The sequence below is a fragment of the Arvicola amphibius genome, chromosome X (assembly GCF_903992535.2).
Source record: "Arvicola amphibius chromosome X, mArvAmp1.2, whole genome shotgun sequence".
Lineage (NCBI taxonomy): Eukaryota > Metazoa > Chordata > Mammalia > Rodentia > Cricetidae > Arvicola > Arvicola amphibius.
In genome coordinates, this window is record NC_052065.1 from 99,655,121 (window position 1) to 99,669,419 (window position 14,299).

The window sequence follows — 14,299 nt, forward strand, 5'->3', positions numbered from 1 at the left end:
GAGAACCCTGACTGCTCCTTGGACTGGAGGGGGAGGGAAATGGGAGGTGGGGAGGAGGCGGAAATTTTTAATAATAATAATAATAATTAATAATAATAATAAATAAAAAAGAAAAGAAAAGGCACTGTAGACAGAAACTTAGCATACCAACCCATCTCTTTGCTGTGGGTCACTCAAGGTTATTGGGATATCCTCTGGCTTAGAGATTGCCAAGAGACAAATTTTCAACGATCCTCCAGTTCAGCTCAACACATTCCTGCCTGGCATCATTGCTGCCCATTTCCACACCGTTGGGCCCTCATCATTAACCTCTATGATCTGTTCATTAACTCAATACCTGGGTACCTGTCCTGACTCTTCACAATGATACTCTAATTTGCTTTTTAACTCCTATTGTCTCTTTAAACCTTTTAAAGGTTTCGATAATTTGTAGATATGTGATTTGAATGTTATGAACACTAACAGTCAATTTGAAATGTAATGAAAATTTGCAAATTCTCTTGTCATGAACCCAAGTGAAACTGAGAGTATTCAGATAAGTAAAAGTGGTGTAGTCAATGTAGCTTGTGAATCTACTGGTATTCAATAAATCTAACATCATGGAAAAACACTGACCTGCATTAGTGGTACAATTTACTGACACATCTCATAGTTCTCTTTTCTACCAGTGGACGCTGATATATGTTTGGATAAGTTGTTATTCTTATTTTTTCCAAAACTACGGATGCTTTTCTTTTATTTTTCAGATTTTGCTCTGACAAGTTTTTACTTTTAAAGCCAGGCATTAAGTCCCCAAAATTGCTATAAAGCCTCTAATTTGCTACATACTCCAGCCTAGCTTCAGACTCATGATCCTTCTGCTTATGATGGCTGAGATTACAGAAATAGATCTCCATGCCTTACAATGTTTCTTTTTGATACAATTTTTATTAGTACTTTGTCTTCAGAAGAATCATTTCCATATTCATGTTGCAGATTAAAGTCATATTCAACCCTAAATTTTCTCTTTTAAAGTTATTTTTATTCATTTTTAGTCAGAGCTTTCTTATTTCTGGGCAGACTGAAAACCTTTATTGCAACGAATTCCCTAATTTAAAAGTACCAGTGCTTTGCATCCCTCCTCCCCAAACTTAAGAGCTACAAATGCACATCTTAATCCTAAACAATAGGTCTACTTGTATGTATTGTTCTGTTTGAAAGCTGTGTTAAACCTAAGCCTGACTCTTCCCTAAGTGACATTAGAGTTTTCTCAACAAAATAAACCCCATAGTTTCTGTTTGTATAATATTTGCCTAAATCCAACTTTGCTTACGGTACTAGTGCTTACATGGTCATGGGCATCTATCCAAATCATAATTTTAGGTATTTCCTGAGCTTCCATCTTGCACCCAAGATGACTTATCTTTGGAGGTGATGTGGCTGAGATTACAAGCCATCAGCTTCAGGCATTGTGGAAATCAAGCGTACATAGCTGGGTACATAGCCATGTAAAATGAAGACCCATATTTGAAGATGGTGTTTCAGACTGTCCTTTCAGCTCCATGAAGCATGTTATTAAAGTTCTTGACTAGGAGATGCAAATGGCAGCATTACCTCTTATCTTTGAAACCAGCCTTTAAAGAGAATAGGCCTTTCTTGCCCTTCTCATCTTTTTTTCATCATACATAGTAGAGTATGGTCTTGGTACAGAGCTTCTTTTGATCAAGCAGATGAGTAGAACACCTCAAGCATGATAGAACAACCAGTTCACTGAGGCCCAGGGCCACTGTTGGCCTATGGCAATGAGGCTGTGAATGCTTCATGCAGCTCTGGCCTCACTAGCCCCAGGTAGCCACATGAAATCAAAGCAAGCTTTCTTATTTTAGCAGAACCTGTAACTTAAAATTCAGATTGGAGGGCAACTTGGCAATGTGTATAAAGATGGTTTGAAGTTTATATCAATTTATTCTAAGATATCCAAGAAACCACATATACAGTGCCACCATTTGTGTTTTATATAACCTTAGTGTCTGAACCTTGCATAGCATTCTTTGGAAGAACCTCATCTAATTAACCTTGGTTGAAGGTCTCATGCATACTCATTCCATAGAGAAAACATATAGAACCATCAACCTACTTTCAATCATTGCAGCTACAGCATTTAGAAGTGATAAAATAAATTGTGACAACATTCCAATGCTTCAGTGTTCCTCTTCGAGGCTTTCAAAATCCTTGAGGTAGTTAAACAAGAGGAAATATCTACTGAAGGAGCTTCTGAGGCTTGTTGGCAGTGCTACTTTTATGATGACACTCACACAGCTTTACCCTGTGTGACATCTTTTGCATATTACCACAATGTCAAGTTCCTCTTGGTGAAACACTGTTCCTTCTCTCAACAGTATGCACGATTCTTCCTGCAAAACTGCTAGATGAAGAAAGGTAGCTTGTTCCATAACTAGTTTAATCACTGTTGGGTAACTAAAGCCATGCTGACCTCAGAGGATAAAATTACTTGTTGTAAGGCCACTCATAATCTGTAAGCAAGCATGATAAACTCACTGGTTCCCCAGAACAAACTTTGGTGAACTCATACATTGGTTTGTTATTGGAACTTTAGAAGGAGAAGGTAGACCTTGTTCACAACACTTGTAGTTGAATGACACCCCCAGAGTGTGTGGCCATGAGGGTATTCAATAAGTTGTTTAGAATGGTTGGTACCTCCTATCCCCACCCCCGCAAACCACTTCACACCTTGAAAGAGAGACACTCATTCTTCAAGATCTCTTTAGCCCTCATTTGCTTGAAATTTACTATATGAAGACAGTGAGGCAAATATACAAAATTACAAATGCATACTTGACCTCTACCAATCTACTTTGCTCCCAGCTTATGATTTTAAGTATTGCAAGTGATTATTTTTCAGCTTGGAAAAACTTTTAGTTCACAGACCTATTTTTCTCTTCTTAGTACATGGTTCAGATTTTCCCTTACTTCTATCTTTATTCCATCCAGACCATTTTACATTCCCTCACAAACTCAGGTGCCCACTGTCTGTTTGATCATAACTTTTCAAAATATAGAGGTCTCTTCTTTTGTATAGAAAAAACAGAGGGGGAGTGAAACTGGGGAAGAGGGGAGTTTGGGGGAAGCAGGGAGGAGTGGAGGGAGGGGAAATTAAGAGGAGAATCTATTTTCAATAAAATAAAATTTACCACATTCCTATGTAAATGTAACTCATATTTTCTCTGTGCCTGTACCTTTTTTTGATGAAAGGAGTCTCACTATAGATGAGTTCCATGGTAAACGTATAACATGCAAGGTTAAATTAGCCCACTCAAAAGCCTTACTACATGTTCCTGTCCATTTTGCTTCATTTTTGTAAGTACAATGCTCTCCTACTCTCTTCAGTCCTCTTATTCCCCTTCATCCCCCATATGCTGAGCACATGCCGATGATTTTGCATTAAAAGCTTGACTCAGTGATGCCAAGCAATGACTCAAGTCAGTAAAGTGCCTGCTGTGAACACTTGTGGATCTGAGATTGAATCTCCAGCACCCATGAATAAGCTGGGCATGGCCATGCATGCTTATCACTTTAGTGCATAAGATGGGGAGCAGAGGCAGGCAGATCTTTGAAGCTCATTGTATAGCCATTCTTAACAAACTAGTGAGCTCTGAGTTCAGTGAAAGAGCGTGTCTCCAACTATAAGGGGAAAGCAATGGTTGAAGTCACTTGCTGTCAAGCTCTGGCCAACACATACATATGCACAGCACACATGCCCATATATTTGTATGAACATACACACTACACATACCAAAAAACCTGAAATTATCAAGATAGATAATTCCTGCATCATTCCAATTTGTAAGAACCTTTCTTTAGAGCCAGGTGGTGGTGGTACACACCTTTAATCCCAGCACTCAGGAGGCAGAGACATGCAGATCAAGAACCCTTCTTTAGTGTTTTCCAAGTCTCTCCTGTTATTATAAAGGAGATAAATTTCCACCAAGTAATGTAAAAAATCCTCATATATGCTCACATTTGTTGATGTTGCCTGAAACACCACAATAGTTTCTTTCATTTTTTTCTGGGTGATATTGGAGGTGGAAGCTTAATAGCCTTTTAATGTCTTTTTGAATTTGCTCTGTGCATCATGTCAACTCTTTCCACAGTGTAAGCAAACTGTATATAGTTGGTTTGAAAATGTGAATCTAGTTATGTAACTTCTGAGCTGAGAATTACCATTGTTCCCTTCTTACTTTAGAATTCATGAGTAAGGATCAGAATCCTTGGTTTTGTATTCATGGCTCTAAATATTATAACATATGGTTATCTTTTCAGCTACTTTTTAGGAACTGGTGTACTTGTGTTATACCCTCAGACTAGAAGGGCTATATATGGTTTTTATCCCCCAAAGATTTTTGAACAAGTCTTCAGACTTCCAGCGCAAGACAAAGTTGCCAATGAACTATTCTAATATCTTTGTACTTGCACAATGTCACTAAAGGATTTATCTCAGTAAGACTCTTTAAGTTGTATAAATACTAAACTTATCAAAGAAAGAGAGAGAGAGAGATAGTGAAAAGGATGTATTTCCTGTGAAAAAATACACACATCACCAATGCTTTTTAAATAAATACGGATGAGGTCATTCAATTTTCTGTGCTTCAAAGAACATGAGCCACCTGAAGATATTAATACTCAAAACATCTTCATGTCTCCTGCTTAATCTGTGATACTTTAATTTCCCAAGCCACAATTCTATACCATTCTACATTCCTTCCACTTACTTATCCCCACCACAGTTTTATCAGCATGTGTCATATACTAAAGATTCTCTTTTTAACTACTTTTGTGTTTCATCTGTATTACCACATACTTCCCTGAAATGCCTCTTTTGCCAAGCCTTCAGAGTCTCTTGACTGATCAACTACTATAACTGATGAATACACTTTCCAAGTTACAATATATTAAGTTCAGACCATTCTCCCTACTGTAGTTGCTGCAAACTATGAAAATCTCAGATATGTACAAACTCTCCCAAAGACTTCCCATTGTTTTATTGAATGGTTTATAATGATAACTCCCCCTTGGATACATAAGCTTCTCTAAGCATATTACTTCCACAACTTTCTTACTCTTAATACAGCACAGCATTGTGGGATAGATACATACTGATGTAATCACACTTGACTAATAAAGTAACTGGAGGCACAAACATGCTACGTGAGTATCTTGGAGTCTTATTAGTTAGAAAGTGATGAAGCTGAGATAGAAAGTCAGCTGGTTCCTTAGGACTTTGCCTTTAAGCTCTATGCTGCTACTGTCTCTCAGAAAATAATATACAATGTACATGTATATGTACATAACATTAATGGTTAAGGGAGAAAAGGCTTTGAATCTGAGAGAAAATGATTGGGGCATGTGGTGAATTTGAGGGGGAGGAAGAGAGGTGTCAATAATATAAATTCAGTACCTGTATATGCAATTCTAAATAAAAAAAATCACCCACAATTTTAAGAACATAAATATAGGAACACAATTTTTAAAACCTTCAGCATGGCAATCAAGACGTTCCACTTTCTGGATCCTACTAGCGAGTTCTGTCTCATATCCTATACTGTCTTGCTTTGTCCCTAAGCCTTTGTCCAAGCAGCATCCTTAAAATCAATTATGGTTTACCAAACTTCATCAGCAGATTACTAATGAAGTTTAGCAGAGCTAGTAAATAGAGACTTCTGTATGATTTTATGCTTGTGTAAAAAATTCAGTAGTAAGAATGATATTCTAAACAGACCCTAGTCCCCTTCCTTTTGGGTATCAGATTATTGAAACAATAATCTTCATGGGACTGGAATTTCCCCTTAAATCTCATGTTGGGAAAAGGAAAAGGCTGAAGCATAGTGCCAGTCAGATGAGGAACTCTTCTCCCAGAAAGACGTTTTACATACATCCGATGACCTGACTGATTATCCTGCAGGAGACAGTGGATCCCAGATAAGGATGGGTCCATAACTGGTAAAACCACAGCTTATCCAGAATTGCTGAGTTATGCATACCCTTTGCTTTCTGTTTAAAACTAAGTCTCCTGCCAGGATCCTAAAGATAGTCTTGAAGGAGGGAAAGGGACCCAAAATTTTTGTACCTCTTGCAAATATAGTCACCATTAAAGATATGTTTTTCTGTCCTTCATTATTACTTGTCTCTTTAATTGACCTATGGAGGACAAGTTGCCAAGAATAGCTTGTGGTGCTGTCAGGAACCAGGCTCTCTGATCCTAACACTGGTAAGACTTGCTCTTCCAAACGAAAGTATGTACATATCTTCTGTATTCTGGACCAAACCAAAGAGAAATAAAATTCTACCATATTTTTAAAGCACTTTTCATTTAGTAAAGTAAACAACCTTCTCAAACACTGTGTATGTGGACTTAGAGTGGTGGCTCAGCAGTTAAGAGTACTAACTGCTCTTACAGAGGACACAGATTTGATTCCCAGCACCTAAAGAGTGGCTAGTTATCTGTAAGTCCAGTCCTGTGAGATTCAACTCCCTCTTCTGACCTCCCATGAGCAAGGCATGCAGGCAAAATATGCATACACATAAAAAATACAGCTATGTATGTGGACAAAGATAAGAGTTCTTTCTGTTTGTCATTCTCCCCTATTTCAAGAAGATAACTGGGGCCATAGTTCCTTACCTGACAGGATACCACTCCCCCCCACCGTGATTGCCAGAACCCATATTAACAATGTGAGAACCCAAGGTGACAAGAAAAATAGGATGCTTGACAAAGTCAGTAAGGGTCTTAAGGGAACAGGTGAAATTCTTTTTAGAATACTAAGAGGAAAGAAAGTGGCATATTTCTTTTATTGATTTTTATTGAGCCCTACATTTTTCTCTGCTCCCCTCCCTACCTTTACCCTCCCCCACCAACCCTCCCCCAAGGTCTCCATACTCCCAATTTACTCAGGAAATCTTGTCTTTCTCTACTTACCATGTAAATTAGATTTATGTTAAGTCTCAGTGTCCTCATTTTTGTCTAAATTCTCTGGGATTGTAATTTGTAGGCTGGTTTTCTTTGCTTTAAATACAAAGCAAAGGAAAGTGGCCTATTCTTAATTAAAAAACAATTCAGAAGTCTGATACGAGTAAAAGGTGAGAGGAAAAATAAGGAACCACTCAGTAGTAGATGGCAGCAGGCAAGTCAAAGATGTAAAATCAGATGCATTTGCTTAAGTGTACTTGATAATAGACACAAGGGGCACGATCTCAGTAATGATCCAACCTCTTAAGCATAAAATATAATTGGCAGCAGAAAATATAAAGCAGACAATTCCAGCATTAGACAAAATGGTAGTTTAGAGAGTATATCAAGAAAATAATGGAACTTTAATGCTCAGTAATCAAAAGGGAATACCAGAACTTGAGGGCTATCTAAGGCTTCAAATATTTGCATAACCCAGCAGTCAGTCCAACAACTAACTAAAATTATACATTTTACTTTCCTGGGAGACTGCTAAATATAAGATGTCTTGATAAATATTTTAAAGTGGAAGTTTCTTACATACCCACATATTTTCTGTGCCCTGGATTCACACAATGACTAGTTATCAAATGATACGACAAGTTTCAGGAAAGAAGTAAGCATTTAGAAGTCCAGAGGACAGGTAGGTACTCAGTCTGATCTTGGGGATGGTCATCCAGTGACAGTCATTTAAGAAACTGAGATGCAAGATGTCCCACAGATGAGAAGTATTTGCCAAAGGGATGTTGACAAATTAGGGGGAATCGTGTGTCCTCAACGTGGACCAATTATGCTAATGTAAAGAATAGATAAATCTTAACACATTCGGGGAGCTGCAGATGATTTATTTTGGTTGTGATATAAGATAAGTTTAAGTAGACATACCTTACGGATAATGTTCTAAGATTTGGTTTTAATCCTGAGAGTTATAAGTAAGAACTGAAGGATAAAAGGTTGTGTTTTCCTTTCAAGACTGGACAACAAGTACAAGTGAAGATGAAAATGAATGACTCTATAAAACAAAAATAGATGAGTGGATTAAAAATGCAGCTGCACCTGAAAACTTCGAGTTTATAAGTGTATAGGTGGCAAGATCACCTTATAAAATAATGGGTACCAGCTGAAAATGGAATAGAAGAAGAGAGATGAGCTGGGAATGTGGCTCAGTGAGTGGTATAGCACTTGTTTAAAATGAGGCATGAAGACAAAGGGAAAAGGAGAGTAGGAGGAAAAGAGAGGATGAATGGAAACGGGGGAGGAGGATAGAGAAGAGGGAGGGATGAAGGGAGGAAGGGAAGGAGGGAGGCAGTTTGTCAGCTGCAAAAGAGGATGCAAAGGATCTGAAAAAATCCAGATGGCTCATAGATGGATATGTCCTGGTTAGTACCAAGTCATTCTTCAGATTCCAACTTAGGTATCACCTACAGAAGCTACAGTGAGGCCCCTCTATTTCCTGCTTTTGAATTACAGACTATCTTTCCTGTAGTTTATCATAATGTTAATTTTATATTAATTTGTGAGGATATAAGATTAGGATCCACTCCCTACCTGTTCATTCACCACTATATAGATTAACTTTTAGTTTCCCATCTCTAAAATATGAAGAACAATAATCTCTACCTCTGTTGGCGCTTGCTAAGTGACTGTGCCATATGTTTTGTACTCAAGACAAAAGGGAAGAAGCTCTGAGGTGTAAACTATCACGTACAAGTTCAGGAGCTGGTACAAGCAGAATTCAATCCAGGCCTGCATCAATCCTCTTCTTGTGTGCACTGCTTGCTTAGGTACTAGACAACTAAAGAGTTAATACATGAACCCTTCTGGGGTTACATATTTTTTTAAGTTCCTGTCTTAATATCCCTGCTTATAAGGAAACCAAAATGAACAAATGTCTTATATCCAAATGAATTAAATAAATTAGATATAATGAATTAAATAAATAAATTAAATAAATTAGAAATAAATTCTCAGGAGATCTTGTCTATTTCCCCTTCCCAGGTGAATCAACGTATGTTTCTGTTAGGGTTCTCCTTGTTACCTAGCTTCTCTGGGGTAGTTTACTATAGGCTGGTTATCCTTTGCTTTATGTATAATATCCACTTATGAGTGAGGAGATGCCATGTTCATCTTTCTGGGTCTGGGTTACCTCATTCAGGATGTTTTTTTTTCCATCCATTTGCATGCAAATTTCAAGATATCATTGTTTTTAAACACTGAATAACACTCCATTGTGTACCACATTCTCTTTATCCACTCTTCAGTTATGGGGCGTGGGGCTTGGAGGAGAAAGGAAGGTGAAAGGGGAGGAGAAGAGAAGGGGAGGGAGAGGAAAATATGAGGGAATGGGATGGTTGAGATGGGGGAAGGATAGAAAGGGAGAGCAAGGAGATATTTTTATTAAGGGAGCCATTATGGGGATAGCAAGAAACCTGGAACTAGGGAAATTACCAAGAATTCATAAAGATGAACCCAGCTGAGACCCTAAGCAATAGTAGAGAAGGTGCCTGAACTGGCCTTCCCCTTCAATCACCTTTATTGTCATCATAGAACCTTCATCCAGCTACTGATGGAAGCAAATGCAGAGATCCACAGTGAAGCACTTGACTATGCTCCCAAAGTCCATTGAAAGAGAGGGAGAAGCGATAATATGAGCAAAGGGAAAATAATACCTTTGATCATGATGGGGATACCCACTGAAACAGCTTACCTGAGCTAATGGGAGCTCACTGATTATGAACTGACAGCAGGAAACCAGCATAGGACCAAACTAGCCCCTCTGAATGTGGGTGACAGTTGTGTGGCAGGGACAGTCTGTAGAGTTATTCGAAGTGTGACCAGGATTTATCTCTACTGCTTGACTTGTCTTTTTGGAGCCCATTATCTTTGGAGGGATGCCTTGCTTAGCCTAGATATATTGAGGGAGGGGTGGTCTTGGACTTGCCTCAAAACTATATGCCAGACTTTGTTAACTCCCCATTGGAAGTCTTACCCTCTCTGAGGAGTGAATGGGGGATGGGGAGGAAGTGCAGGAAGTGGGAGAAGGGGAGGGGGTGAGAACTGGGATTGGTATGTAAAATTTCAATCAAATACAAAAAAGAAATAAATTCTTTTAAAAAGTTGTATATACAATCCAAGGCAGCATTTTTCATTTACTGGTAGAGTATTGACATTACAAGAATTTCTGTCTCTTCTTTGATTTCTCTAAGTGATTAAGCAATCAAATGTAACCATTACATCACCAGGCAGAGTTGGGTTGGATAGCTGGTTTACTTTACAGATGAAGAAATTAAGATAAGGAAAGCTAGGTAACAGGCATACACAGGGAAAATCTAAACAAAGCCCTGCATTGTTGCTTATTAGTTTAGTGCTATCCACAATAAAAAAATCAGCAATACCAGTACTAATACATTAATATGATTCTTGAGTCTGAAATACACTGCAGTATTCTATGATCACAGTATATGATATACCTGTATAAAGTAGCATAACAAAGTCCATTGTTATGTACAATTAAAAGATGCTAATAAAATAGGGACAAAATAGCAGTTAAGCTCTTGGTGTTGATGGACTGGTTTATGTGCTCTCTTTTATAAAATAAAATTAACCTAGAAAAGAAATGTAATTGAAAGCACTTGTAGTGTATACAGTGACTGGCATATTTCAGTGTTGACTACTGATATTTTTTCTTGCAGGGGAAAATAATAATTGCTAGTATATTTTTAGAGTCAAGGCAGTGAAACTGGAACTTTCCTTTCTATAACAATTCACACACATAATCAAAATACATGAGTAAATGAAATGAAGCCACACACAGAGAGAATATGCATGTTCTCCAAAATAAATCAAAGCATCAAAATAAATTAAATCATTTTTCTTAGAGTTCCTATAGTTGTCTCCAGGCTTAAGAGACTTTTCTACTTTGTGGAAACTTCTCCTTTATAACAATAATCACATAGAAAATTATCTCAGAGAACTCTAAAAAGATCACTGTTGCTTAAAAGAGATAAGATTTTTATAGCATTACAGGTTGATAAAATTAAGCAATAATATTATTCATGTCATTGTACAGCATATACTAATTAGCTTCATTGAAAACATGTAGTATTCCCCCATTTCCACTTAAATAGACTTTAGCCACACACACAAATAATTCATGTGCTCTTTAAGCAAAGATGATAAAAGCAAAATAAGCAATTATTCAAAACAAGTTACTTCTCATTACCAAATTTCATACCCAAATGAAACTTCAAGACTTACTCTAAGTGAATAATGTGCCCAGTTGTAATCAAATTCTTCTGAAATACCACTGAAATCTGCCTCAAGGAACAGCTTCGAAGCTTAAAGGGTTTTAAATGACCTTACAACTAAAGCTTCTATTTAAGTAGGAGGAGCTCCAGCTTTAGCTGCAAAAAGTACCAACTATCATGAAAAAATTTGCATTGAAAGCAAATCAGCACTCGCAGTTATATTTGCTTAAATTTTTCAGAGGAAATTATATCCTGAGTGACTTTCCCTTTTAATTATTTCCTGATATAGCCTCTTAGTATTGCCAGTGTTAATCTGCTACGTGACTCACCACGTTATAAACAAAATGATAATCTAAAGGCAAGTATATGATTAATAGGTTTCTGTTTTATCAGCATATGCTATGCAAAGGCATCATGGTTTTGAGTGTTAAATACCTTTAAGTAGTAAAAGAGGAAACCCTAAATCTAGATTCTATTCTAAAAGCTGGTTTTATAATCAGCTCTGGAATCTTGTGTGATTTCCTTAGCTCTCTTAGCACTATTTGGAAAAAAAAATTATTTCAGGAGATGACGATGTAGCTCAGTGGTTAGTTCAGTGGTCGAATGTAAGCTCACCATGTGCAAGGTAATGGGTTCATTTCCAAACACTATGAAAAAGAATGAAAAATATTGCTGAATGAGACCGCAGGTGCCATTCATTTTATGGCTGCCTGGGACAGATAGAGATATTTTCTTTCACTACCAAGGAGGCAATACAATACTCCAGTAAATAATCATATGGGAGTCCTGTAAAAACCATAACTAAATTCATTAGGGTTAGAGAAAGGGGGGATAGAGAGTCAGGGAGGAAGAATGAAAGGAGGTAGAAACAGAAGGAAGGAAGTGAAGGAAGGAGAAGGAGGAAAGGAGAAACGGGAAAAGAGGAAGGAAGAGAGGAAGGGAAAAAGAGAGGATGGAAGGAAGAAAGGGAAAGGAGAAGAAAGGATGGAGAGAGGAATGGAAGGGAGAAACAAGGGAGGGAAGGGAGGAGAAGGTGGGAAGGACAAAGGGAGGGAGGGAAGAAAGAATGAAGAGATGAAGCAAGAGAAAGGAAGGAGAAGGAGGAAAGGAGAGTGGGAAGGATGAAGGGATGGAGGGAGGAAAGAAAGAAGGAAGGAAGAGGAAGGAAGAGGAGGGAAGGAAGGAGAAAAGAAAAGAGGAAGGGAGGGAAGAAAAAAGGGAGGAAGGAAGTGAAGGAAAAAGAAAGAGGGGGATAGGGAGGGAGGAAGAGAGAGAATCAAAAGAAAAAGAAAGGAAGAAAAAGACAAGATATGATAAGAGAATGGGGGATTGCATAGGAGGAAGAAACCAGTGGGGGATGGAAAGTGGAAAGACAAGAAAGGGCCATGGGAGTACGTAATGCTCAAAATGCATACATGTATGAAAATGTCCTAATGAAATACATTATTGTGTATAACTAGTATACAACAACACATATACTTTAGTGTTAAGTCATTTTAACCTTCTATTTACACAAAATTGCCTCTTCACTTTGCCTACGAAGTGGGCCTTCATGAGCTGAGGGTGAAGCTCTCATATATGTGTATGCAAGAACGTGGATTTGAAATCCAACATCACAGAACAAACAAAGAAAGAAGACTCTGTGTCTTATATACTTTAAAATGGCGGACAAAAAATAGACGATATCTAAAATTCCTCTGGTTTCTAAAAGCCTTGATATAATCCTTGGTACTGTAGTTAAAATCCATTAAGTGTCATGCATTTTTTATTTTTTTCACTGAAAATATCAAATCTTTCTTCACACAATGAAATGAGATTTTATTTCAGTCTAGATAAAATTAAGAGTCCTGAGCTAACAATCAACTCTTCTTCACCTTATGAGTCTTGATGGAGACTTTCTCTGGCCCTGATTTGATCTCCATGTTCATACAAAGAAACACTTGAATCATACAAAAGCTAAGAAACCAGAATACTTTTAAGATTTTCCTAAGTAGAAGAGGTGACCTCAATGGTATATTCTCAATAAGAACTAACTGAATTTGAGCTGTGTCTCCAGACCACTAACACTTCAATAGATGAAAATCACCCTCTTTAAGTTGGAATGAGAGGAATGTATTTAAAGATAAGCTACACTTTCTATTAAAGAGGTAATTAAACGAAGGTAAGGCATCTAACCAGAGGGCTGAGTATAGTCTTCTCTCCATTACAAAGTTCTCGTTTTATCCAAAGATGGCTTTCTTCCCCCAAATGTTTTTTTGTAATGAAATGTAATGAATTTGTATTCATTTTTATAGTTGATGTTTCTCGGTAATTTTTTTATGAGACAGGGTCTCAGCCTGTAGCCCCAGGTGGCCCCAAACACGCAAGCCCCAGTCGTGTCTTACACTCCAATGTGCTGAGATTAGAAGCATGTGCCACCACATTCTAGTCTAATGTTTCTCCAACTTTAATGGTTGGAAGGCAGAAAGAAACTCCAATTTAGGTAGAGAATACGACATTTACTTGCCAGACATTGGCTGATTCGGCTGTTTTTCAATCATTTTGGTGTGAAATTTCTTATCAGACCTCTGTGTGAGAATTTAGTGTCCGAATTTGCTGACATGAAAAAAAATTGAAGGAAACCTAGATTCAAACTTTCCTTTCTTTTTCCTGAGATTGCAATTTCAATTAGCTCCAGGAAGTTTTTCTCAAGTTTCCTGCTTCCTGTAAATATTTCGGCAGCTGCAGACACACCAAAGCACTATAACTCATGTTCAACACAATAGACACAGCTTTGTGTTGTTCAATATCTTGCAATAAATAATATAAATAATATGGTACCTATAGTGACAGCTATGTAAAGATAAGTTAGATTTGGTTAATGGAGCTGCTGTTGTAAATAATGATACTTATGTGTCTGTTGTTGAAATCTTACTAGATTGTCCCTTCTATCCTAATTAGACAACTCAATTGGCAATAGCATAGACTAAGCTTTGATGCTTCAAGGGAGGAGAACTTCACCCCAAAAACAATTCATTTAATTTTCCTAAAAGTTCTATTTCAACCTTTT

General features: G+C 37.5%; 1 protein-coding gene across 3 annotated transcripts in view; it reads right to left on the bottom strand.

Annotated features, from left to right (window-relative positions):
* The window catches only part of Il13ra2 (interleukin 13 receptor subunit alpha 2), a 37,967-nt gene extending 26,607 nt beyond the window's left edge, over positions 1 to 11,360 (bottom strand). For 2 of the 3 annotated variants that reach the window (XM_038317183.1, XM_038317181.1), the window contains exon 1: positions 11,261 to 11,360. The gene's annotated coding sequence lies outside the window, so the exon portion shown is untranslated. The remainder of the gene's footprint in view (positions 1 to 11,260) is intronic. The other variant, XM_038317182.1, reaches the window with a different exon arrangement.
* Positions 11,361 to 14,299: the final 2,939 nt, after the last annotated feature.